At 48.1% G+C, this 27,550-nt stretch overlaps 1 protein-coding gene across 5 annotated transcripts in view; it reads left to right on the top strand.

Moving 5' to 3' along the window:
• LOC128908435 (USP6 N-terminal-like protein) overlaps positions 1-27,550 on the top strand; it is an 87,065-nt gene that overhangs the window by 25,460 nt on the left and 34,055 nt on the right. For 3 of the 5 annotated variants that reach the window (XM_054198642.1, XM_054198645.1, XM_054198643.1), the window contains one exon: positions 24,958-25,246. The gene's annotated coding sequence lies outside the window, so the exon portion shown is untranslated. Of the gene's footprint in view, positions 1-11,204; positions 11,226-24,957; positions 25,247-25,316; positions 26,392-27,550 lie in introns of those variants that run through there. The other 2 variants (XM_054198644.1, XM_054198646.1) reach the window with 2 other exon arrangements.

Raw genomic sequence — 27,550 nt, 5'->3', positions numbered from 1 at the left:
AAGGCAGGGATCTGTCAACCCTTTCAGTTCGGAAAGCTTGTCTCCAGGTGTGCTCCATCTATGGAGCAGATGCTGGAGGGCACCAACTCGGTGCATGTTTTACAAGCTCTGCACTGAAGCATTCTGCTTGGTTTGAGATACATAAAATCACTGTATCTTTTTCCTGGAGGCTGAGCTATTCACCTACCCTGGAACTGAAGAGAAAAAAACCCTGGCCATTATTAGCAGATCAAAAAGAGCAGTCTGCCAGCTCGCCTAACGCACGGGTTACGCCACAGCCTGGAGCTGGATTTTTTGTTAAGAGCAACTCAAATAAGAAGAGCAAGCAAACCTATGAACCTATGAACAAAACAGAAACCAAAACTAACAAAGGAAGCATCTGCTATTCTGATGAACTGATATAAGTGAGGGAGGAAAAAACAAGTCATCAGAGACCTCCAAAGGCTTGCTACTTTGCCCAGAAACCTGCAGTTCGGAGATGGCAGGCATTTCATAGTCTGACGATGGTGATGCAGATGTTCCTATGGTGCAATGCTAGGCAAAAGCAGGCTGGGTGATAAAGAGTGGCAGAAGATGCTGAGCTAGCATGCAGGGAAGCTGTGTCTCGGGTCTTGTTCTGTTTAGACGAGTGCATCTCTCCAAGGCAGCTCCGGTTCTGTTCTCCACCGTGGTTTTGGTGCAATGAGAAATACAGTGGGGAGGAAAGGAACCTGGTCCCAGCATTTGCCTCCATTTTTGGCTTGCGTGGTGAAGTGGAGCGCAACGCTGGTGTGTGGCAGCACTGAGGGACTTGCTTGGCTGCTCTGCATGAACATCTCCCCGTGGCGGTATGGTAGGAGGCCTGGTCTGCAGGACACTTAGCTTCATGCTGAGGTGGGTTGGTCTGTTTGAAAGCGTGGCACAAGGCAGAGATGCTTAGGTTAGTGTTTTTATTACTATAGAATTTGTAATGCGGGGTTAAGGATGCATCCCTGCAAACACGGGAGCAGGAGGGCTATTTTTTTTCTAGTTCAGAAGCCCGGCTGGTACGAGGTGGGAGAAGAAACAAGAGGAGGGGTTGTTTTAGCTGTAAGCCGAATGTAAAGAGCAGGTACGATATGCCCACAGGCTGCATTGTCGGCACATAAATCTAGTGAACAGGAGAGAGGACAGACTGTTTGTATTGGCACTGCTGTCAGCTCTCATTTTCTCACAGCTGGGGGACCATGAATGCACAGACCCCATTGATGGGATGTCCTGTTTTTAACCTTCTCAGAGAAGGGATTTGTCTGCCCTGAAGCGTAATGCGTTTCTGCGTCTGCCTTTCCAATAGCAAAGGGTTTCACATCCCTTTGCTGAACGGTCCCTGTCAGCCCCAGAGATGGCTAATGCCACTTTGCTTGTCTTCACCTCTCTGTGGAGCAAGAGGTGCCTGGCCCAGAGTTTTTAATTGTGATCATCACTCTCGTTATTACTGTCTGTAATGTCTGTAGAGCGTGGAGTCTTTTATTTAACCAGCAACTGGGGAGAGCATCCTTATAAAATTTTAGTAACCTATCATTTTAATACCTTACAAGTCTCGGCTCCTTGTATTCAGAAGTGAGTAACCTGGAGCGCCTGGTTGCTCATAGTGTGCACACACTCTTGAAGCAGCTGCCCAGAGTGGGTAGTACAGGAGGAGCGCAGAGAAACGGGAAGATTTGGTCAGCCTCATTGGAAAGTAGCTACAGCAGCAAACAAATTCTTCTTACACGCACACGCGATTTCTGACATCAAGGCAGAAGGCTGACAAGGTGCCTCGGCTTGGAGAAAAAGTTGAGTGATCTGCATAAAGTCCTTATGATTTTGTCTCTCGAGGCAGAAACAGCTAAAAACCTTCAGAAGAAGAAACCTCTGCCTGATTTTTGTTGCTGCTCATTTGTTCTGGATGGTTGGTTCCTGCAGGGAGAAGGATCGTTGATCTCTCTGCCCCGTATTATTCGTGTTGCATCTGCTCCTGGTTCAAGGGAGATGGGGATGTCCTTTGTGTGAGCCATTAACCTGTTTCCCAGACCTTGCTGCATTCGTGCATCTTCTGACAGAGCAACCCTACAGTTGAGCTGATCAGCTTCCCCCCTGCCATGAATGTTTCCGCTGTTAATGAGAGATGTTTTCATGTTGGAGATCAAACACACTCAAAGCCACCCTGGCAGGTTTGCTTGTGCCAGGGTTCAACTTGTTGCAGAGCCCTGGCAGAGATGCTCTCTTAGGATGCCAGGACAGAGGGCTTAAATGCTGGAGCCCAAAGCTCTCCCAGCTTTGCTGTAATGCCAGCGCTCAAGAGTGGAAGACCTGCCACAATGGCTCCAGTCAAGGTCCAGCTTGGCCAGTATTGCTGCCCTAGTGATGACCAGAATGGATCCTCAGGGAAGGAGAGCAAGTCGCTGGGTTTAACAGCTGCAGGTGGACCGAGTAGAATGTGCCACAGCCCAGTTGCGGGTCACTTGGAAGAAGTTTTTCCTTCTTCTGTTTGACTTTTTTAATCCGCTGTCTCATGGTCTTTCACTGTTCCTAACATGGTTTGCATGACACCAGTGGCTCCTGCAGGTTGTTTTGTTTCTTTCCTCAGAACGTTGATGCCTTTCTTGTCGTGCCCACAGCCTAATGTTTGCCTTGACTGTGCTGCTCTAGAGTCTGCGTTTAGGCAAATGCTTTGTGGATGCTCTGAAGAGGATTAGAACTGACCTTCTGATTGGAATGAAAAATAGGGTAATTGCAGACTTAGCTGAAAAAGTGTTCTGTGCTTCATTGCATTGACTTTCTTGCTGGAGGAGCTGTTGAACATACTGAAGAGAAGGAATTTGGAAGCATGCCCACATGACCCCACATCTATTGCTCAGCAGGCATTTTTGTTGCACGTCTTGCATTTATTCTCTTGCTGAAATATTAGGCAATTTATCAGTCTTTCCATTCTGCAGCTGGACATCCCTTTGTGCTGTCTATCTTTCCAGCTAAAAGTGAAGGGAGTGCGATGCTTGCTAACAGCATAATCTCAGCAGTTCATCTAGAGGAGGACAGAAGTTGGCTGCTCTCTCCATTTAATCACTCTGTTAAAAGTACTGGAAGTTGCAAACGAACTTGTTTCATTTTTCCAAATGCTGTGATAAGAAAATAACCAGCCCCGTTTCTTCAGAATTACCAGAGTCGATGTCCATATGCATAAAAATCCAACACAGCCAAAGCCCAACGCACAGGTTCCTATACAGGAGCACTGCTGCTTGAGATGGCTTGATGGAAATAAAAATGCATCTAGTGAATTGATCGACTGATCGTCATGCTCCACAATAGATGATAGTATGCTTTCCAGCAGCTTAATTTACTGTCGTGCATGGGGACTACAGGTCTGTGTTGGCTGTGGATTAATTGGTGATGGGTCTGCACAGAGGAGATACCTGCCTTCCTGTCTGACTGATGGTTGCTTGGTGGGACTTCTCCTCTCCTCTTGCTTTTTGGGTTGTCCCACCATACCTGTCATGGTTTCCTGTGAGGCTTGTGTTTGCTGTGCGTGTGGGATTTGTTCTTCACCTGGGACCAGAACATGACTGATGGTACTTTATGAATAGCAGCAGCAAAACCCGGCTGCTGTCATCTGCTCTTCGAAAATCATTTGGTTGCTGTTTTTCCCCCGTGCTACTACAGAGCACTGCAGACTTCTCCATCTCGTGCTACCACAGAGCACTGCAGACTTCTCCATCTCTTGCTCCAAATGCACATAGCTTTCTTTGATTTTTCCTGTTCCTGAAGAACCTTGTGGCAACACAGCACCAAAATTCTGCTGGTTGGGATATGCCATGGACATGTTCTTCCCCTGAAGGGAGGAGGGGAGCATGGACCTAAGATGACAGATGTTATGCATTGAACAAGGTGACTTGCCACAGTCTAGCTGGCATTAGTCGTGCCGAGAGCTAAACTTCCGTGGGGCTTGGTGTGCCCATGTGTCCTTTCCACTGTGAGACAGAGCTCGATACAGTCTGGTTTTGCAAAGGAGAGCTAAGTGCTGTTGGAGAGCCTTCTCCTGACCTTCTGCCTTCCTGCTGGAGCAAAGTTTGCCAAGCCTTTGCCGATCTGACGCCAAGGGGCTGGTGTCCCACAAGGTGCGTGGTGCCAGGGGATAGAGGAGCCTCGCGGCAGGTTGGGAGCAGTGAGCATCTGCCGTTGTGCCGAGCGTGTTACGCACCCGCATGCCAGAGAGTGTCTGTCAAGGCTTGGGTTTACAAACAGAGGAGCTTAGCAGTTAGTGCAGCCAGATGATGTGGCAGGGTGCCCAGGTTTGGGTAAGCTTTTGGGCAGCTGCTTGAAGGAGGAGGCAGTTGCTGGAATATTCATAAACTTGACTGTGAGCAGACTCTTCCCGGTTGCCTGGTCTGCGGTGGAGGTGGGGGAGCGCAGGCGAGAGCTGCCGGACTCATCCCCGGGGAGGCGGCAGGGAGCAGCCTCGGGAGCCTGCTGCTCCCCAAAACGCTCCTCTGCCTTCATACTCTTCGTTAATTCCCATAATAAATTTCTGCCTTCAAAAGCCTAAATGAGCAGAGGTCTGCCAGAGCAATGCCAGGAGTGGTAGCTTTATCTATTTTTATGGGTTTTTTTCCTCCCGTAAGTTTCATATGGAGGAGAGTGCTCTTACAGTCTCAAGAAAAATAGCAACAAACCAATGCTAAATACTGGCTTTAAAAAAAACCTACTTATTTGCTGCATGCATGTTGCAGTGGCAATGCAAGCCCCTGGTTATTTTACCTTTTTTTTTTTCTTCCCTGCTTACTTCCCTTAAAAGTTTAAGACTCTTTTTAATATTATTCCCATATATTTAGAAATAAGACCGCAATCGTTTATCCTCTGAGCACCTTCAGTCTTTGCGTGTCTCACAAGATGGCTCGGAGGCTTGCTGGTACCGGGTGTTACAGCCCCACGTCCAACACAAGCAAGGCTGACCCATCTGGTTGTGAGCATTTCCCCAGACTGTTCTTGTCTTATTTTCCTTTATAAGCTTTCTCCTGTTTCCCTCCTGAAAAATAACACGGTGGATGGTGGCAGGAGCGGAGTCAGGGAATTCAAAATTGACTGCTGAGCTTGTCCTCAGTTCATCCCTCTCACGTCTCTCGCCACGGCAGCCTGTGTTAGCAAAGGTGCCGTTGTGTTAGCCAGAAGAAATAAATGTTCTGCTGCATGAGGAGCCAGCTAATCATTACGTGCCTCAGTTTCCCCATCTAAGAATATGTTCTTTAAATCTTTAAAATTGCCTGTCATCTCCCAAGCTTGCATCTCTGTCAAAAGGGCATGAATTTTGTTATGAAGTCCTCTGCAGCAGGGCTTCACAATCCCATGCTGCATCCTGCAGACAGGCGCAAAGTGTCTTTCTGTGCATCATTTGGGGATTTGCCTCGGTAACAGGATAGGAACTGAAGTTTTCCATTTTTTTTAATTTATTTTTTGGCGGGGTATTTTTACAGACGTTGTGGTTAAAGGCTTCTGTTTTTAGAACCTTAAATCTTGGAATGTGTCTCCATAACAGTATGTAGTAGAATTTGGAAAAAAGTCTGCTAAAATTTTATATAAGGGATAGTGCAACAGTTAGGTCGTGTTAAAGTTGTTACTTTCTGCTGCTGGTGCATGTGATTATTATTTTTTTTAAAGAAGGCAGACCTACGAATGTTTTTTTTTAAAAAAAAAAAAACAAATAATGGGCCTTCCATCTTAGACAAATGTCCCTTTTTTTTGGTGTTTTTTTTTCCCCAGTTAATGGCTTTTTTAGTGGGAGCTGCCCTGTTCTTTCCATCTGATCTTTGTGCCCACACCTCTGAATGTTTCCATTTCAGAAAGGAGGAGAAGATGCCGGTGCCAGCAGACCAACTTCAAAAGCTGCCGTGCAGGAAAGTGTCACAGTTCTGAGGCGTTAGGAATGAGGAAAAAAAAAAAAAGAAAAAAACAAAACAAAACTCAACTCCAAAACCCCTTAAACTTTTACTGCCATGCGAAGATAACAGGAAAGCTTGTTTCTTGGTTCCTTTGGTCTTTGTCACACTAAAATACTGGAACTGAATAATCTTGTCATCGCCTAAAAAGAACTGGAGAGATTTAGGAGCACTCAATAGTTTTTAAGGAAAGTATGATACTTGTAGAATGCTGCAGTTGCATTGTCATGCTCGGTGACTTAAAATGTGACTTTTGGGTGCTGCTTAGCCGGAGGACACAGGTGAGGGCTCTCTGTCTCCATATGCCATCATATTGCTGGTGTTGTTCACACCGCAGACCCAAGTGGTACCCAGTAGTTGTGCTTGCCCCCATCCCTAGCGCCCAACTCCAGCCATCCTGCTGGAGCTGACTTTGAATTAGGCAAGGTTTTTCTGTCCAAACCTCCCAAGAGCCTATTGAGAGGGAAGGGGAATGGCTTCATTTCACGAGCAGCTGAATGCAATGCCCTAGTTACCATGGTTTTTTAAATGGAGTACTTCAGAGGATGTACAAAAGCATCTTTAGCGCTTGCAGTACAAGGAGAATGAAAGGACCTAGATTATGTCAGCACTGCAGTGGAAGCTTAAATGAGTGTCATTCATTTATTGTTAGGAGATGACCCAGTTTGGATTATATTTATGGAGTGGGAGGGGAGAATGGACCTGTTTCAGATGACTTTTGAGCCTTAAATGTACTTACAGGCTTTGTTGTAGGGCTTGCATTGGCTGCCGCTGGGTAAACAGAGCCCTTTGGAGGGTGTTCCCTGTGTGCTGGCACGGTGATGTGTCCTGCCCTTCCTGGCTAGACGTGTGCTGCCAAAATTGGTTGATTCATGCCACGTCTCTCTGCGCGGCGTTGTATTGCATGAGGAAAAAATGAGTTGTCAGACAGAAAGAACCTGGCCAGCTGATTTTTATTTATTCTATTGCATTTTCTTGCAAGGCTTTTAAAGCCTCCAGTTACTGTATAATTTGCGGACCGGTTCCAGCCAAGTAGATCCTTAGCTGAAGGCTGTGACCCTGCAAAGGACTGGTGAAGGTAATAGGTCGTTAAGTCTGCGCACAGTGGGATGCTTCTCTTTTTGCCTCCCCCCCGCCCCCTGCCAGTAAAACGATGGGCAGTCTGTTTTAAGCATCACCTGTGGTTGGGATGGCAATGAAGAACTTCCCTTTCATCTTAAAGGGCTTTGAAAGCTGGGCATTAGGGTCTGCTGCCCCTGTCTGCATCTCCGTCTGGAGAGAAGGCTCTTATCTGTCTTCTAAACAATTTTGGTCCTGCTGGGAGGAATACATCAGCTGCAGATCCTATGAAGGATGTAATTTCTCAGATTATCTTTTTATTTTTCTTTTTTTCTTCTTTTTTTTCCCCCTTCCTTGCAAAGATTCCTGTAGTCATTACATCAAGCTCAACCCTGATGACACAAACTGCTTTTGGAAGTGTCCAGAGCAGAAGCTGCTCTGGGCTTAAACCCATCAGCAAATTTGAGAGGTGGAAGGAAGATAAGCAGGGAAAACTCATGAGGAACAGGATCTCGGAGAAGCTCAGCCTTTCCAGCAAACACTCCTTTCTAGTTCAGATGGGCCTCGTGTGAAGACTAGCGGAAATCTGAGTTTCGTTGTAAATTCATTGGCAGCACTCCAGTTCATTTCAGTGGAGCCGGGGTTGTGTCCTCCAGCTAAGCGATGCTGTAAGCCCATGCCTCCTCTTCGGGAGAAGAGGGCTGCAAGCCCTTGGAGGGACTGTCTGGATTTGCTCCTTTGGAGACAGCGTGAGCTGCAAAGCCTGGATGCGTCCAAGCATGGATGCGTCCAAGCCCAAGCTGCGCTGGCACCGGCTGACTTCTGCATTAAGGGGGGTTGTTGCTCTGTAGGAATTGGCATCCGATGCTTTTAGGTTTGCGGAGAACCTGCTGACTGGGAAAGCTTTCTTGTTTGTGGGCGAAAGTATCAAAATCGTGTGAAATGCAGGTGTGCTGCGCAGCTGGGGGCAATTGTTCTGTGGGGCAGGGTCCAGCACACCAAGGGCACAGCGGCACCAACTCGCCTCCAACAGCTGCGGAGCTGAGCCTGTCAGGGCGAAATGGCATTTCCTCCTTTCCCTGCCTTTCCCAGGAGTACAAATGGCAGTTTTTGATAACTGAAGGCTTAACACAGAGAGGTCTGTCTGGCGTGGGAGGTGTGAACCAGAGTTCAGGCTTGGATGTGTCCCTTTTCTATCCATACGAGCTTTATGCCGGTTATTGTGTTCAGCTCATTTTTCTTCCTGATTTTTTTTTTTTTAAATCAAATTTGATAATGCTGGTCCGAGTAAATGATAACGAAGATTAAGTGACTTGCCCTACCTCTCGCACAGCCACTGCTGTGTGTAATTAGTGGCTTGATGAGAAATGAGGCAAGGCAGAGCTCATTTTGCTTTCCTATGACCAAGCTGGCTCTGCAGGACTTAGAGTAAGATGGCATAGTAATTGGGTGTGATGTTGTGGTCTTTAGGGCAAGACTACAGGAAATTCATTGTATTCCTTTGAACAGGATGGAGCCCTTCATGTGATTATTATTTTTTTTTTTTTTTAAACTTAATTCTGTGATCTTGATCCATTATCTAATAGCAGGAAGACTCCCTTGGAAATGTATTTGGAAATGTATTTCATCTGCTCGGGGAGCAAAAGACCCCGTTTTTGGTCTGCTTGGGGAGCTCTGGCTGTCCCCCGGTGTGGGGCGTCTCGTTTAGCAGATGCTGGGGGGCTCCCTGCTGAGGGCGAGGTATTGAATCACTTTTTAACTTGCATCAGGGCCAGAGGATTTTTTTTGTTGCAGCGGGCTGCTGCTGTTGAGAGGTGTTGTCTTTCTGGCTCATCTCCAGGGTATGCTGTGGGCTGCATAGTGCTTGCTGACGCGGACCTCCCCGAAACTTCCCCTCCTCTGTGTCTCTTGTACCTGGGAAGTCGCTCCAGAGCAGCTTTCCACTGCATCCTCCCGCTCGGTGAAATCTGTCTGTAGGGGCGGTCTGTCATTCATCTGTCCTGACTGGTAAGCTGGCTCCTTCCAGAGCTCACTGGGATTTCAGAAGGAATTAAAAAAAAATATCTTTAATGTCAGTGTGTTTGCATCAGGATTGATTACTGCTTTTTCCGTCATCATGATAGCTTTTTGCCTAGACTTTTTAGGCATGTGCGGATTATAATTTAATTTCCTCTTTAACAGCTTTAAAAAGGACTAAAATCAGAAGCTGGTTGGAGTTGTGACTGGGGACACAGACACTTTCATGCCCTTTTCTTCTAGAGCGGATCATGCTTCAGATGCAAAGAGAGCAGAGATCTGTCCCGTAAAGCAATCCGCTGCACGTTCAGCCAGAGTCCTGTTTCAAGCCCGACGGGGTAGTGTTTGGGGATGCTCTTTTAATCCCACGTGTGACCCTCAGATTTTAAAGAGCACAGCCGAGTCTGCTTCATCACCTTGCCAAGTGCGAGCAGCACATGCAGTGGTCCATGAACCTGGACCTTTTTCCGCCACTGCGCTTCTCCCTGATGCTTTTAACCTGGTTTCAGTGCAACACCCCTGCCCACTTTTCCCTGTTTCCCACTCTTGCCCTGTTTCAGCTGAATTTTTATGGGGTAGAAACCCTATAGAGTTAATTTTGTGCTAGCTGGAGAGATGCAGCCCTAAGTTAAGGGCTCACCCTGAGGGAAGACAGATGGGACTCTGGCAGCCCTGCCAGCTTCTCCTATGCCAGCAGCCCATCAAGGCCGGAAACAATATGTCTGGTGGCTGGTCACTGGAGATCATGGAGAGGTTGTTAGCGTATTTCCATAGGGTGGTAAGACTTGGAGGACGCAGGGAATGACTTCTTAGAAAGTTGGGTTGCAGTAGTTAAGGTGTCCACAGAATAGCTCACACCCGGGCTCCACTCTTACGTCTGGTTCAGAGGCTGTGGGGTGGTGGAGCCACCCAACGACCTGTGGCGCAGATGGGAGAGCCTGCAGATGAGCTGTGGTAGAATGGGTGACATCCTTGATCATCCCTGGCGTGGCTGGGCACCGGGCCTGGCATTGGCTTGCGCATCACCTGCGTGGGCTCCTCTCAGTTGCCTCCCGAAGCCCCGGTGGGGGGAAGCATGAGCTCTTTTCTCTGAGGCTCCTGCAAGACAAAAGGCAAAGTGCTACAAACCACAACAGCTTCCACTCTAAAAATACCATAAAAGGCTGTGTCCTTAGAAGCTGGGCATGGGAGCTGCTCCCACCCACATTACTGCAGCATGAGTCACTGGGCTATTGCAACTGCTCTCCATGTGGATGCCCGGCTGAAGATGCAGCGAGGAGCAGAGGGAGGAAGGGGAACGGCTCCACAGCACTGTGGAAGCGATGAAGAGTTACAAAGAAGAGGATGACGTACAGGCACACATGAACTCAAATCGAACTGCCGGATGGTTTTGCTTTTGTTAGTATCTTTTTTTTTCTTGAGAACTTCCAGCAAACGCTACTTGCTGAGGATTTGAGCTTAAGGTGTTTGCAGCCAAGAGTCTTCTGAATATGCAGAAACTGCCAGTTTGCTTTTAGGAAGCACAGTAATTGCCACATGAATAATATGGAGCTGGAAAACCCCTCTGACGTGGAAGTGTGTTTCATTTACTCTCTTTAAGCAAGGTTTTTCTCTCCCTATCTTCCCAGCTCGTCTTTATCCTTCTCTCCTCTACCCTGGTGCAGAAATAGGCTGCCCTTCCTTGTGACAGATGGTGTAAAAACATATCTCCCTTATATTACGCGTTGCTCTTAGCTGTGCTTTTTATCTGACATGCAAGTATTAGGGAGTAAACTTGGGTTTGTTTTGGTTTCTTTCCTGAGACGCCACCCACCTGCCCTGGCCCCAGTGATGGTACGCTTATTGTTTTCCCTTTTCCGTCCCTTCTGCTTGACGAAGTCTTGGCTATCAGGGTTTACCGGATTAAGTTTGTCAGTGGGAAATTCTATAAAAAGCTTCCTTTATTTAGACGCCAACCCAGTAATGACATCATGTGGGCACGTCTTCCAAGTTCCTCGGGGCTGAAGCGGATGGGGAGAGGTAGTGGCCGTGAAGCTGAGCCCTGCCTTTTTCCCAGTGCATCTCTGTGGTCCTGCTCAGTGGCTGTCCTTCAAAATAACCCCAATCCTCCTCCTCCTCCGGGGAGAGCGCAGTGAGGTCCCCCAGCAGGCTGGTGCACTGCCTCTAGCAAACTTTTTAACAGTATAACATAGCTGTGGTTGTCTCCCTGCTCATCGCTTCCAGGTTAGTCCTTCGAAGTGCTTTTTGGTGGGTATTCACCCTGACTTCTCGGGGAAGCAGGAGGCCTGCACACCCTGTATCTTTGATGCTACTAAATTTTGCATCGGGGTAGTTTCAAATAACTTTTGACAGGGGAGCAGGTGGACTGAAGGTACAAATGCCTGCATGGACAGGCAGAGCGCAGGGGGAACGGGCACATATAAGATAGGTATGCTGCTTGTTTTATGGTGGAGGGAAGGGGGCAGCTCGGAGGGACAGCAGGGCGGGAGTTGGCCACCGAAGTAATGGACTGACAAAATTTTGCGTGTGTGCAGTTTCTTAAAAAAATACTGTTTTGAGTGTTTCTGAATGGGGGAAAGGTGTATATTTGTTAAGGGTTGCAAAGTAAAGAGTGGGACCTGGACAAGGTTTCTGGACCTTCTGGAGAAGTTATTCCTGGACTTCATTTACATCTTTGGAGGAAAAAATATGCTGTGGTATGCTAACCTTCCCCTTGTGCATGGTTAGCTTGTAAAATGTTAGCACAGGCGTTCCCTTACCTGCCTGCAGTGATTCCTGGGTATTTTTCTACATGATCAATAAACCAGAGCTTATTTAAGCAATGAAATGGTACAAAACTCTGCTGGGAGCATTTAATTGACTCCCTTTATTTTGCTTATCCTGCGGTTGAAAGAAGCCGTCAGGTTGCCATACATCATAGCTGTTTTGCTGTCCACTAAACATTGATTATACCCTTTAGAGCTGGGAGGATTTGGGGCAGCAGACTGAGTACAACTGAGTAACCAATTCAGTCAGTCCTTAATGCAGATTTTTCCAGTCCTACCTAGGATTTGGGTCAGATGAGAGGTGGTTTCCAGCCCTGTGCCAACGCTTGCTCTGCACTGCTGCTCTCCTTGTTGACGTTATCTCCTTCCCACATTCTCCACCTCGATACTCTGAAGTATTAAAAAATAAAAATAAATCCATGTTGCACAAACGCTCTGCAACTCGGTAGGGGTGTCCAAAAGACTTTGTTCTTTTTAGAAAGTTATTTTGCTTTGTGCTAGAAGAAAATACACATTTGCAGGTGCCAGTTTCAAACAGTATCTTGCCATCAGATGGCACAGAGAGTGGGATCTTTGAGGCAGCAAACAAGGTCTTTTCCCAAGGTCTCTTATTGTGTTCCCTGGCAAGAAAATCCAGTGTTCAAAATACCACCTTAATTAAAAAACAAACAAACATGTTTTTAGCATTGAGAAGTGACATCTGATAATGTTTTCGCTAAAGAAGGGGTGTGGGGATTGGGTATTTTTAGCTGCAGCTATTCTCAAGTTGTTGTTCTTCTATGACCTTCTCTTAATAATACATTTCTCTAATACTTTCTTTAAAGTTTCTGTAGTTCCAGCAGCTTTTTCAGCCAAAGGCGTGTTGCTGGGGGGAGGAGAAGAGGGAGGGAGGAGCAGTCCACAGGCAGGAGAAGGGTTGGAATCTGTTTTCTGGTGGATTTTGATGCCTAAGAGGGCGTGATGTTGGAGTTGGGTGCCTCTTGTGAGGGACCATTCCCAGGTCAGAGGGGTGGCTTGTGCTTCAGCTTTTCCCCCAGCTGCAGCAACTGTTAAGATTGCTACCACCTACTTCTTAAAAGCAGTTGAGAATGGGATCAAAAAATGTAATTTGGACAACAAGTTTAAAAGGTTGGAAGAGGAAAGCTTGGACAGAGGAATGGCGTGCTGATGGAGATGCTGTAGTGCAGGAATCCCATGGGATAGCAAGCGTAAGGAATGGCAGCTTAAGTTTTAGGTCTTTGTGTAGTAGTTTGGGCTGTGGCTGACTGTCTTGGAGACACTTGGGACTTACCTGCAAATGTTGTTGTCTCTGAGATGATAAGAGAGCCAACAGATTCCTATGTAAAACTTGAAGGTCATCTTCATCAGTCCACAGGCTGCTGGGCTTCTCCTTGCCTGATGCCTACAGACTGAAAAGCCAGCACAGATCCTAAGGGTCAGATGAGCTGGTCCTGGACTTTTGTGAACATCAGAGTGGCCATGAAAAAGCTGCTCAAAGAGCAGTGGTATAAAAAGCAGGAGAGGAGAAGCGTTTTCACGTTGGGTTGCTGATGCTGTCTGTCTCTTGGGAGTTACCAGTAGAGACGGTTGGGCTTTCCAAAGTGAACTGTGCAGTTAGGTGTTTCTCCATGCTTGCCTCTGACAACATTGGGTGAGGAAAGCAGTTAAGCTGAGTGTGAACAATAAGCACACACCACGTGAACGCAGGCAGGAGGAAGGACAGGCAGGAGGTGTCCGTGCTGCATCCGCAGGGTGCTGCTGCATCGCAGTGGGCATCGGGGAAGCTGAACCTGGTGGTGGGGCTGGAGAGGTATCTGGCTTAGGCTGAGCCTGGGGAAGGGACAAGGAAGGTGTTTAAGTGGTTGTTTACTTGTTTATTTATTTATTTTCTCAATACCCGAATCAGCGATGAGGAGTTTCTGCTTATTGGCAATAAATTAAATGAAGGAAACTTTCCCTGAGCTGAGACTGTTTTGCTTGCCAACAACAAGTTCATTCATGCCATTGTGCCTTTTTAACAACTACAAGCACCGTCAGAAATGACAGCCCAGCCTACTGAAGGTGTCAACACCACACATGGTGACTGGTCCAGCCTTGAGTCAGAAGAAAAAAAGGGTTGCTGCTCCCCGAAACACCGAGCCTACATCCTGCAGCTGTTGGCGGGGGAGAGCGGGACTGTGGGGGTGTGGGGATGCTTGCAACCCCCACGCTCTTCCAGGTCTCGGCAGGACTTCCCACGGTAAAGACAATATTGCTTGAAAGAGGTTATAGATCATATGGATCACTTAATACCAAAAACTTGGAAAAGTGGTCTTGTTGTTTGGTTTTTTCCTCTGTTCTTAGACCAAAAATTTATTTATTTATTTACTTACTTATTCTGAAGCTCATTCTTCCAAAATCTGTTCAGTCTTTGGTAGAGCCTCATGCCAAAGCGATTGCCAGAGTTAAGACTTGATCTTTTCTCTTCTGGATGAGACCTCCTGGGAGCTTTCACCAGCGGATAGTGCAGGGCTGGTGCTGAGCTCCTGCAGGGGCTGTTGCTTGTGACTTTACTTTTTCCCTTACATCAATTTTGAGGTACAGAGTGGCTGTCTGGGAACCTCCACGCGTGTGTATGAAAGCTGTTTGGGCTTGGCGACAGCCGTTGTGAGCAGATTTCAGTTAGGAGTTTGCAGGATGTCAGCTTGGGTTGTGGTAGTTGAGTGTTTCATATCCTGAATAATACTTGGACTTTTGGTGCCCTTCTTGGTTTTAGAACCTGACACTTGATACTCTGGTTGCTTAAAAAAAAAAAATTAAAAATAAAAAGTGACTGTGTGCATGCATTCAGTGCTTTTTTTGGGAAGTGTAAGCTTGGCACCGTGTTTTCATGTGACACCTGTGTTTAATTCTGCATCGCTCATTGGCAGGAGTGCCACGGGCTTAGTGCCTGGTGCGAGAGTGTTTCCTTTGGTCGCTGAATAAAATAGCAGCATCAGCAAGAGTGGAAGTTTCATCCGGGTAGTTTTAGGGTAAAATGTGGTGATAAGGGATCTGGCAGAAAGGAAGCGCGGTGCGTGGTGAGAAGAGAAACAGCAGATACTCAAAGTATGATACTCGGGGTATGATAGAGCAGATACTCAGAGCAGGCAGAGTATCTTTTGGAGATGGTCTGCAGCTAGAAAACAGGCAGCCGCTTGAGGCCAGGTCAGTGGTGCAAAGTTGGCCCTGTCTCTTCAGGCACGCAGCTGGAGCGTTGTCTCCTCCGAAGGACATGTAAGATGACGGAGGAGGTGTTGGAGCATGCGGTCCCCAGCAGGAATGGGAAGGCCAGGATGGGGCTGCGCCTGGGTCAGGGTTGGGTTTGTCGGGTGGGCTATGAAGGGCCTCTGTCCCAAATCAGCCCCTGCTGCTTTTCATTGGGAATGAGCCTGTTATTCTACTGAAAACCCTTCCAAAACAAGGAGGGGAGAAACAATCTGGGAAAGCAAGTATTTTCTGATAACAGTGAGCAACAGTACAAGCTTTTGTTTTCTGTCAATAGTAGGAAGTGGGAGAAACATGTAATGGCTTTACCGCAGCACAGGCTTTGCTGCTGCAAAAGAGATTTAGTGCTCAACCTCCTGTAGAATCATAGAATGGTTTGGGTTGGAAGGGACCTTAAAGGTCATCTAGTTCCAACCCCCCTGCCATGGGCAGGGACACCTCCCACTAGATCTGGTTGCTCAAAGCCCCATCCAGCCTGGCCTTGAACACTTCCAGGGATGGGGCATCCACAACTTTCCTGGGCAACCTGTTCCGGTGTCTCATCACCCTCGGAGTAAAGAATTTCTTCCTAATAGCTAATCTAAATCTCTTTCAGTTTAAAACTGTTACCCCTTTTCCTATCACTACACTCCCTGAAAAAGAGTCCCTCCCCATCCTTCCTGTAGGCCCCCTATAAGTACTGGAAGGCTGCTATAAGGTCTGCCCGGAGCCTTCTCTTCTCCAGGCTGAACAACCCCAGCTCTCTCCAGCCTGTCAGCCCTCTGATCATCTTCATGGCCCTCCTCTGGACTCGCTCCAACAGGTCCATGTCCTTATGTTGGGGGCCCCAGAGCTGGATGCAGTACTCCAGGTGGGGTCTCACAAGAGCAGAGTAGAGGGGCAGAATCACCTCCCTTGATCTGCTGGCCACGCTTCTTTTGATGCAGCCCAGGATACGGTTGGCTTTCTGGGCTGTGAGCATGCGTTGCTGGCTCCTGTTGAGCTTCTCATCAACCAACACCCCCAAGTCCTTCTCCTCAGGGCTGCTCTCAATCTATTCTCTGTCCAGCCTGTATTTGTGCTTAGGGATTGCCCCGACCCAGGTGCAGGAGACCTTGCACTTGGCCTTGTTGAACTTCATGAGGTTGGCACGGGCCCACCTCTTAAGCCTGTCCAGTTCCCTCGGGATGGCATCTCTTCCCTCCAGCATGTCGACTGCTCCACACAGCTTGGTGTTGTCACCAAACTTGCTGAGGGTGCACTCAATCCCACTGTCCATATCACTGACAAAGGTGTTAAACAGCACCAGTGCCAGTACTGACCCCCTGAGGAACGCCACTCATCACTGGTCACTACTTCGACACTGATCCGTTGACTGCAGCTCTTTGAGTGCAACCATCCAGCAATTCCTTGTCCACTGAGTTGTCCATCTGTCAAATCCATGTCCCTCCAATTTATAGACAAGGATATTATGCAGGACGGTGTTAAAGGCATTGCACAAGTCCAGGTACATGACGTCAGTTGCTCTCCCCTTAATCCACCAACGCTGTAACACCTTCATAGAAGGCTACCAGATTAGTCAGGCACGATTTGCCCTTAAGTGAAGCCATGTTGGCTATCACCAATCACCTTATTTTCCATGTGCCTTTTAGCATAATTTCCAGGAAGATCTGCTCCATGATCTTGCCAGGCACAGAGGTGAGACTGGCTGGCCTGTAGTTCCCGGGGTCTTCCTTTTTCCCTTTTTCCCTTTTTTCAAAATGGGAGTTATATTTCCCCTTCTCCAGTCATCAGGAACTTCACAAGACTGCCACAACTTCTCAAATATGATGGATTAGCAACTTCATCTGCCAGTTCCCTCAGGTCCTGTGGATGAATCTCATGAGGTCCCATGCACTTGTGCACCTTCAGGTTCCTTAGGTGGTCTTCAACCTGGTAGTCTTCTACAGTGGGCAGTTCCTTATTCTCCCAGTCCCTGTCTCTGCCTTCTGCGACTTGGGTGGTGTGGCTAGAGCCATTGCTGGTGAAGACTGAGGCAAAAAAAGTCATTGAGTACCTCAACCTTCTCCATATCCCGGGTGACCAGGTCTCCCATTTCCTTCTGGAAGAGGGCCCAGATTTTCCCAAATCTTCCTTTTGTCACCAACATATCTATAGAAGCTTTTCTTGTTGCCCTTTATCCCTGGCCAGATTTAATTCTATTGGGGCTTTAGCTTTCCTAACCTGATCGCTGGCTGCTCAGACAATTTCTCTGTATTCCTCTCAGGCTACCTGTCCTTTCTTCCACCCTCTGTAGGCTTCCTTTTTGAGTTTGAGTTTCTCCAGGAGCTCCTTGTTCATCCATGCAGGCCTCCTGGCGCTTTTGCCTGACTTACTCTTTGTTGGGATGCATCGCTCCTGAGCTTGGAGGAGGTGATCCTTGAATATTAACCAGATTTCTTGGACCCCTCTTCCCTCCAGGGCTTTATCTCACAGTACTCTATCAAGCAGAACCCTGAAGAGGCCAAAGTCTGCTCCCCTGAAGTCCAGGGTAGTGAGCTTACTGCGTGCCCTCCTCGCTGCCTTAAGGATCTTGAACTCCACCATCTCATGGTTACTGTAGCGAAGGCTGCCCTTGACCTTCACATTCCCCACCACCCCCTCCTTGTTGGTGTCCAGCGTGGCATCTTTTCTCATTGACTTCTCTGCCACTTGGAGAAGGAATTTGTTATCAATGCATTCCAGGAACCTTCTGGATTGCTTATGCCCTGCTGTCTTGTCCCTCCAACAGATATCAGGGTGGTTGAAGTCCCCCATGAGGACCAGGGCTTGTGAACGAGAGGCTGCTCCTATCTGTCTATAGAGGGCCTCATCCACTCAGTCTTCCTGGTCGGGTAACCTGTAGCAGATGCCCACTGTAACATCACCTGTACCTGCCTTCCTTTTAATCCTGATCCATAAGCTCTTCGTTGGCTCCTCATCCATCCCTAAGCAGAGCTCCATGCACTCCAGCTGGTCACTGACATAGAGGGCGACACCCCCTCCTCATCTCCCCTGCCTGTGCTTCCTGAAGAGCCTGTATCCTTCCATTCCAACACTCTCTCTTCAGCAGCCCCATGTGGGTGGAGGCATCAGGCACCCCTGGGGTGGATGGTGCAGACCCCCCAGCCTGAGCTGCAGCTTTTGCTCTCAGATGAGTGCCCACCATTCTGCCTTGAGAGTCAGGTAGGATGAGTGCCCTGTACTGGTTCCTAGGAGAGAATCCAGTGGGGAGATATCCATAAGGAGGGTATAGACTGCTTGGAGCAGGTGGGAAAGGTGCTGCTTTTGTTTTGCTGCAGCCATGCATCTGCCTGAAGCAGGTGCTAAAGGAAGGTCTGCAACCGGTGAGCTGAGATGGGAATCCAGGTCTGGGCCTACATGGGAAATGGGAGCTGGGAGGATGAACTCCTTTGTTTGTACTCAGCCAGGACAAGACTGAAGCAACTGTGCTTTAAATTAAAGGGTGGGCTCACAGAGGCTCCTCTCTACTAATGGTGCCGATGAAGATGATAATGGTAATGATAACGAGCGAACCAGCTCTGATCTCTTCTTTCTGGAAGAATCTTTCCTGATGAAGGACTTGATGTTTTGTAAAAAATAAAATGCAAAAGACTCCTGTGCAATTGCTATTCTATTTTGAAGTCTTACCTGAAGGCCGGCAGGCATGTTCTAACCTGAGCATAGATCGTATTCTTCATGTTGGTCCCACTCCTTACTTTAGGGAAAAAAAAAAGAAGTGATTTCTCTGTGCCTTTCCTATCAAAACCCTCTCCGCTGCCCTCAGATGCTTATTTATTGACAACTTCCCTTTTCCAAGCCTTCTTGCACAGTGCCAAGTCCAGCTGCACTTTACTAGGATACATTCGGCTCTCCCAGGTTTTGATCTTGGAACAGGAAGATTCCCATTTCCCAGGCTGCTGAGGAAATCATCATCCTGCTTGCAAATGTCTTCTGTGGTGATTAACTGAAATTTTGTGTTTATAAGTGAACGGGTTTAAGTGAATGTGTTTTAAGTGAACTGTCTAGTTGTTGCTTTGTTGGGTGAATGTTGAAGCATTTTTAAGATAAATGCATCTTTCAAGTTCCAACGATCTTTTTTATTTTTCTTTAGCTAAGCATGTCTTCAGCTAAGTAAGACTGCATTTTGAAACACAGGTGGTACTTGAGTTGTGTTCGTTTATTTCCTGGGGAGAACAGCATCTGCTGCTGCTTTTATGGACAACCTTGCATCGATCTCATACTACATGCTTGTCTTTGTATCACTGCCACAGGCCCTCATCTACTTAAACTTCTCCCTCTGCTTTTTATCTCATCCAAGAAGGGATTTTGTAATTTTTTTAGTTCCCCCGTGCATACTGTCACCTTCTCCTGCAAGCTCCAGCTTTCACTGGAAAAACCCTTCTCAAACGTTTTCATTAATAGGCTTGAGCCTGCTGTGGTCCCTTTTGACTTGCTTTTATCCAGCTTCTCTTGCTGTCCATTATTGACATCAGAAGTGCTGAGGACATGGAAAACAGTGATTGTAGGTAATAGATTCATGGCAGTTTTGATCATTGTTTTTTCTGAAGTTCCTTGGGTTGCTTTCTCAAGTGTATTTGATCAAAGGTGCTACCTGAATGCCTCTGAAAAGCTACAAATGGAAAGATGACATCTGGTGTGGTGTCTGCCTGTGTCACTCAGTTCACGTGGTTGTACATCCCCATGGGTACATCTCCGTGGGTTTGAGTCCACACCAGACTTGCTCAGGGCTCTCCATGCACCATGTGGAGCTGACCTCCAAACATGGGGCTGGCTCAGGCCGCTCATCGTGCCACCCTTCCATGTTTGAGTCCCTTGTGGGGTAAAATGAGGGATGACTCTGATGATGTGCTTGGGCATATAGCGTTCCCCCCCCAGAAACCAAGTTGAATTCGTGCCCTCCTCCCGATGTTGTGATCATCTCAGGAGGTTTCCAAACCAGGGGCGGGGAAGACGCTGGGTCGGCAAACCTGAATTTCTAGTTCACACTGGTTTGAGGTGGCATAGGGATGCTGGGGGCATATGTCGATATACAGTGGTACATGCCCACGAAGTGTGGCAGTGCTTTGCCATCTCCTTGATGGAGGGGTGCACGCCTGGGGGCTCGGCCTTGCTGCCATGGGTCAGGGGAAAATGCTGCCATTGTGGTAAAGCCCATGAGACGGCAGCGTGGTGACATGAGCAATCCTTGCTGAGCCCTTCGGAGGCCTGTGTTCAGCTAATTAGGAAATACCCCAAGAGCTGAGGGTGTGCTTGCAAGGAAAAAAAAGCGCTGTTGGGGGCTTTGGGGTGAACGTGGGGCTGGTGGAGGTGGGGGGAAGACTCATTTTATCCCCCAAGCACATGTGCAAAGGCACAGCTGTCTACACCCACTGCACCGGGGTGGCTTTGCTCTGGGACTGGGGAATCCCCGCTGCAGTGACGGAGAGACGCGTTCCACGCTTGCACAGGGTTGCGGTTGGCAGTGTGGGCTCGGACCGCACTTTCAGGAGCGCTGGTTTGGCTGCTCTTGATGGCTCAGAGCTGATGCTGTTTGGTGCTCGTCGTTGCCCAGGGTGGGACCTCACCAGCTGCCGCTACCAGCACTGGGGCTTTGACTGGGAGATTCCCATCCTCTTCCACACTTAGCTCGTACCAGCATCCAGCACCGACCTGCCTGGCTGCATTTCCACCATTCCCCTGAGCATCATTTCATTGCACTTATAGCTGAGGAACAGGAACTGCTATTGCAATAATATGCCTTACTCCAGAGTATCAGCCCCATTTCGTTTTCCCTGGCTGGAAAGTTGCGTGTCCGTCTTTCAACCCCAGCAATCTTGACGGATCCATTTTTAGTGTCAGGTTTAGTTTTACGTTGACCACGGTAAAGTGGTAACAGCCAAACACATTGTGAATTGCAACATGTATTTTGAAGCCCTGACAAAATGACACAGATGTTGATTTCAGCACTATTAAAAAAAAATAAAAAGGCAAAAAGGCAAACAAACAAGAACCCTTGAGTTATTTTTAAATTGACTCCTAAACTGGCAAGCTGCTTTTAACAGGGTGTCCTACACGACCATTGCTGTTTCATAAGCTGAAGCGTTACATCTGCCTTAAGTCTTCAGCTACGGTTGGATTTTATAAACATGTTTTCCACGAAGGGAAGAGGGGAGGACTTCTTGTGCGAACAGTTTCCTCAAAGGGAACACATTAAATTTTCTTGTTTATGTAAAATGTTGCTTTTGCGCAAAGAAATTGCAAAAATTCTTGCGACTGTTCAGTTGGGGTAATTTTAGGAGTTATCAACAAGCAAAAAGGAAGGGAAAGGTTATGTCGTAATTTTAAAAAGGTTGCTTTCGTGCTCCTTAAAAGCATTGTGTATCCTAACGCTGTCCCGCATATGGTTCCAGGCTGTAAAAGAGCTTTGGGAGACATCTTCTCAGTACTTTCCAGCGTCGAATCAAATACTTCTTGTTTCCCTGAAGTTTTCTATTACCGGACATGCTTGCCTGGGGCTTTGGTAGAAGAAAAGAAGTTAACAACAGCTCGCCCATTGGCGCCCGAAGACGCTTTTTGACAGTAAGGCAAGTGCAAGGTACTGCCAGCAAAATGGTCAGGGAGTGTCCTCCGCAGAGGCTGCCAAATACAAATAGTTTACGGCATGGGGTCTGTATTTGGAGGCGGCGTGAGTTGATTAAACTCGTTAAAGCGGTTGAAGGAATGAGGGAGGTACTCGGAGAACCTCATTTAAAATAGATATTTTCCTAGGGGATGGGCATTAGTCTGGGTCAGGGTCAGGCTAATGGCTGGAGCTGCCTCCTCTCCTAAAAACAGGGTGCAGCCAGCGGCTCTGGCAAGCGGTGCAAGACCCACACGGTCAGCGTAGGTCTCACTTTAACTCAGCTTCTATATCTGTAACTTATAAATCATTCACCTCGATGATTATTTTGGGCAGGTTTTCCACGGACACGCTACATCTTTTTGTTAGTGGATTTTTAACTTCCTACCCATTTATTTCATCGGCTGTCCTGGGGACTTTATATAATGGTGCATTTGTTCTTTCCTTATTTGTGTTTTAAAAAAAGATGCCGCCCCTCCGTGCCAAGGAGAGCACAGGTTGCTGGCAGCACCGTAGCTTATTTTTTGCATCCTTGGTCCTTTGGTTTTGGCTGGTGACCATTGCTAGCTCCACGGTGCCCAGGGTGACGTCTTAGGTATCAGCCAGGATGCGTGTCCTCACCCCGCTGCTTCAGGCACGTGTTCGGTGTGGGTGGCCTCTAGCTGTGGCGGCGGCTGCCAAGCCGAAAAGCAGGAAAAGTTTTAAATAGCAAAAGGAGATGAGAAGAGAGCTTTCAGCTTTACCCAAAATTGCCGTGTGTAACCGGAGGCAAGAATGACCGTGGGGATGGTGAAAGGGAAGAGCAGCGTGTCCTGTGTGGTGTCACTACATGGACTGAAAAGAATAAAATACAGTGTTTTGAGAGGAATGTGTGTCTAAGTGGAGAATGACCCTTGTTGTAACTTCCTTTCATTTATGGTTAAAGAAATGTAAACTGCTCTTCCAGTCTTAAGCAAACAGAAGAAGCTGGTTCCTAAGCTCCATGTTTATATAGTTCCTTTCCAGGTCAGTGCATCACGCAAAAAAAAGGGGATTCCCCCCCCACCCCCGGCTTTTCTGGCTTTTTTATAAATGCTGGAATGGAAGAAGGAGGGAGTGCAGAGAGAGAATTAGTCTTCGGTTCCCAAAGCAGCACGTGGACTTTTGCATTCTTCAGTTCACTTCTTTATTTTAAATGAGAAATCATTCAAATAATGGTGTTTAAAAAAAAAAATAATTCATGCATCTTGGGGGTTTTGTGCTGCTTTTTTTGTTTGGTTGGGTTTGGTTTTTTTTTTGCTTCTGTTGTCTGGAGAAGATGAGTTCCTGTCAAAAAGAGCTTAAAAAGATGTTGGGATACTCTTTTATTCCCCGTGAGGTCTAAAAATAGGAGCTGCCGAAGAATCGCTTGTAGCCCCCTCACTGTTGTGCTCAGAGGGTTTAGCTTATGTCTAAAGCCGCATCTTCTGGCATTGCGACAGCAGAGCTCTGCGGAACCGCCAAGGCTGGGCTTACCGAGCGTAAGCAGGCAGGAGAGCAAATCTCTTCATCAGCCTTCTTGCTTCTCTCCTCCCCTCTTCATCCTCGGGCAGAAGACCTTAAACCTGAGCGCCAAGGCACAGTGCAAAAAAAAAAAAAAAAAGTGTGCGTAAGTGAGAGCAAGACGTAAGCGCTGGGAGCACAGGAAGGATGGTGGGGAGAGAGTTGAGGTTTTATTTGCTGCCGGTGCGGCCGCGCAGGCAGGTAGTGTTGAGGGGGGTCGATAGCGCGTAAATGCAGCCTTACACAGCTTTTTAGTTATTTCTATAACTAAAAGACTTGCACAATGTGTTTGGGTTTCACGGTATTGCCGTAGATAGCGGCAAAGTGTTATCATCGCTGTGACCACGGCTTGCCATCGTGTTTTAAAAGCTTGGTGCAAATTGAGAGATCAGAGGGAAATGTGTGTAATCTGCATTATAATGTGTGTAAGCCCCATTATAAGCTACTCAGTCATGATGTATATGTAATGTAATCTGTGTTATAGGCTGCTTGATGATAAAGGTGGCCACCTCTGAAAGGGTGTGACTTCTTCTGCACTTTGGGGTCTCCGAGGCGTTATGTCTGGGTTCCGGGGGGGGAGTGACAGCAGGGAAATTCAGCACAATCCAGCCCAGGAACGTGGGGGAAGGTCCATTCACAGGTGCTTGCGAGGGGGATCGGAGGAGAGGTGGTGTTATTAAAGTGGCTGCTCATGACGAAAGCGAGCTGTGCTTCCTCTCGGCGCACGCTTCCCCCTCCCAGTGCTTGCTGTCTTCAAACAGACGTGTCGCACTTTGGAGTGATGTCTCAATTTCACAGTTGTGAAACCAGTGCGTTACTTCTCTGGGTTGCTTGAGGTGAGAATTAAAAACTTGTTTTAAAATATCGATAGCTATTTGTTGGGCTCTGGTGTCCTTTGCACTGGTTAGCTGTTTGGATGTATCGGGTGGGAACTGCAGGCCCTGGCGGGAGGCTCAGGTGGCACTGCTGGTGCCAGCCCTACCACCACGCGAGTCAGTGATGTTGTGTTACTGGTCTTAACCTGACCGAAGTCCCATATGCTGCTTCTCCCTTTCCCCCCAGCTTGTTTCTGGAGGAACAGACTGGAACCCCCCACTGCATCCCTTCTTGGTGTCAGCATGCTTTTAGATGGGCTGAAGTCATGTGTAATACTGTCCCTATGGCTTGGGCAGATTCTGGCTGCTGAGTTGCCAGTAGCTCGTGTCTGCTGGTACAAAGGTGTGATGGATTCTGAGATATGAATGGGAAGCCCCTCCATCCCCTGGCACTCAACCAGGCCAGAAAATAGGCTAAAACACAGCCCCCCACTGCAAACCAGGTGCTGGGTCATGTCTGACCTGAGCATCCCTAGATAACTACCCTGGACAAGACGATGTTGTGCAGCTGGGGGCACACAGGCTGTTTTTCCAGTAGCCGGCACATGTGGTCGGATAGTTGTAAAATTCCTGCCCAGCCCCAAACAAAATCCCTATAATGAGTCCTCTGTGGTAGCCCAAGTTCGTGCTGGGCTGGGCTGATGCTGTGAGCTGGGTGGGAAGGAAACTCATCCTGAAAAACCCATCGAATCAACAAAATCCGAGCATGACCCACACCAAGGGTCTTCTTGCAGTGCAGATGAGCGTAGTTTACTTTCTGCCATTAGGTTCCCTCCCGTTACAGCCTGTTCCATCCCTGCCAGGCTGAGATGCTGCCTTGCTGCCCCCTCCAACGGGACCTGTGTGCAAAGACCCCCTGCGCTGGCAAAGGATGCTGGCTCTGCCGTGCCAGAACTGAAAAACTTACCAACTTCGTATTTCCTTTGCAGTGAGCCCAGGGGAAGAGAGAGCCTGCGTGCGGATTGCCTCCTGCCTTGCCTTTTCTCCCAGCTGCTCATGGTGAGCTCCCCTGTGCCAGAGGAGCGGAGGGCAGAGCTGCCACACTGAGCTGGGGCAGCGCGACTGGGGCCACAGGACGCTTGACTGGTGGGACTCTGGTGGCTGGGGGTCCTTGCCACCCTGTGGCGGAGACAGCCAGCTCCTGCCCGGTTTATGCCCGCGGGGGAGAGGACAACTCCAGCTGAACTGATGCATCTCGACACCTGATACCAGGCTCAGGTAAGGGCACCTTGCTTGGAGACAGGTTGTATTTCCACGCTCCCTTCTCCGAACTCACAAACAGGCTCCGGAGGAGGTGAGAATCGCCCCGAGAGCTGCTGTGTGCTGTGGGTACAGGTGCTGATAAGTCAGCAGGATCTTGTCTGCGATGATGCTGGCTACTCACTCTGGCTTGTTGGGACATGCTAGTGGCATCCAAGTGAGTTGCAGTGGAAGTTCTCACTTGGGTGTTGCCAGTGCCTCTGCTAAGAGAGGTGAGCGTGTTTTTATCCAGCGCAGCATCCAGTGCAGTTTCAGACACAATGCAAGTTTACCAGGACAGGAGCTCATTAGAATTTTCTGTAACACGTACGCGACTTATATAAAGTGATCTAAGGGCAGTCGTTTTCAACGACTCCAAGACAGTTAAAACATAAACCTCCTTGCAATTCAGCTGGCTTAGTGCTCCTTATGCTCTTAAAAAAAAAAAAAAGCAAAACTTGCTTGTGTGCTCTTGAGTTTTTGTTGTAGTCAAGGAAATAAACATGCAAACAGGATCTCCTGTATCTTGGTTCATCCTGCTTGATAGTAATTTCATTCCTGAAGTCATAATTCACTTTGTGAGCACAAGTCCGATTTCCTTTTGGGTAGCAGGGTTGTAAGCGAGTGCTGGATTTGGGCTAAGGTTGGTGATGTGTGATCCGGTGATGTGTTGTTTTGAAGCTGGTGGCTGGCCAGGGTGTTTGCAGTCTGGGTTTGTTAATGAGAGAAGAGCTGCAGATGGGGATCAGCAGAAGTCCAGAAGTCCTCGATGCAAGCGGATTGAGCATGTTGTCCATTTTGGGATGGAAATTTGGGGTTCTAGTAAAAAATACTGCAGCTGCTGTGGTGCCGGAGGTGGGGACACTGGCCTGTCTTGTAGCAAGACCTCAGGAGCAGCTTGACTTCCGCGTGGGAAACCGGGTCTCACGAAGCAGAAGCTCTGCCGGCAGCCGGCTGCGTGTGGCTGTCACTTCCTCCTGCGGCTCGTCCCCTCCCGGGCACGCAGCCCTGCACCAGCCCGCAGCTCCTCCTGGATATCTTGGGAGGCTTTGAGGTTTCTACGGCCCGTGGCGATGCAGTCGAAGCAGACCCAGAGCCGTGCTTGTTTTGGCTGTGCTTGGTAGGTATGTGCAGTGGTGTAACCCCGTGGCTTTGCTTTGGAAGGCTTGAAGGATGTGGGAGAAGAGCCTCTGATGACAGCTCGCAGCTGCTGGCTGTGCCCCCCCAGATTATACCAGGCAACCAGGATGGGGAGTTTGCTGCGAGCCGACAGCCTGCGTGGTTCCAAGCATGTCAAGTTGCCTCTTTCACGCTTTTTAAAAACCCTGAAAGGGTTCATTCAACTTTCTGCAGCTTGTTTTAGCTGCTTTGTAAGCAGCCTGTTGCACCGCTTTGCCTGGCCGGGTTTATTCCAGGGTGTGCAAGCGCACGAGCCGCTGTTAGGAGTAGTGGCAGCTTTACAAGTGCTTCGCTGGGAAGCAATGCAGGCTCCAGGCGCACCTCGTGCGGGGGTCTCGCCCCTGCGGGTGTTGTATGAGCATTTCCACTCGCGTAGGTGCACGAGCATTTCATTTAAGCTTGTCCCCCTAAAGGAAAAATTGCAGGCTTATACCATAGGCAGCTAAAGATGTAAAACACTGTGTTAAAATGTGATTTTAAAATAGAACACGAAACAGGAACAGCGACTTGTTGAGTTTCGGCCGTGGTGGATGCGGTTGTAGTAAGTACGTACCTCTTTGACTTTATTCCACAGCAATAGTTTCAGTCTGATACAGGCCAGCATGGTGTTAAAGTACGGTGTGTCGAAACTCGCTTTTTTTTTCCTCCTAACAGCAGTCTCTGTTAATTAGGCACATCCAGGACTCCAGCACACCTGCACGTAAACTCATTTCTCCTTTTTCAATGACCTTCTGCTTGCAATAGCAGGCAGCAAAAAAAAAAATCATATACATTTCCATGGGCTTGGGTGCAGCTGGACAGGAGAAACGTAGGGTGCTGTGAGACATTACTGAAGCAAAAAACGCAAATTTTACAAGTTTTGCCCTGGAGGTAGAGCATGCTGAGGAGTGAGGAGGGATGCAGGAGGTTGAGATGACTCTGCTTGGGGGGAGGTAAGTGTTAAGATCTTGTAACTGAATAGTATTTGGCTGTACTCCTGCATCATGCTTGCCTTTAATCTGCTCTAGCTGGTGGATGCAGCAGGAAAGAAGAAATAACCAAAACATACAGCCTGTAATCTCAAGTGGCTTGAGTAGATACTTTTCTACAGTATAAAATATTTAA

This window comes from Rissa tridactyla, chromosome 4 (assembly GCF_028500815.1).
Source record: "Rissa tridactyla isolate bRisTri1 chromosome 4, bRisTri1.patW.cur.20221130, whole genome shotgun sequence".
NCBI classification, from domain to species: Eukaryota; Metazoa; Chordata; class Aves; order Charadriiformes; family Laridae; genus Rissa; species Rissa tridactyla.
This window is presented reverse-complemented; position numbering and strand designations above follow the sequence as displayed.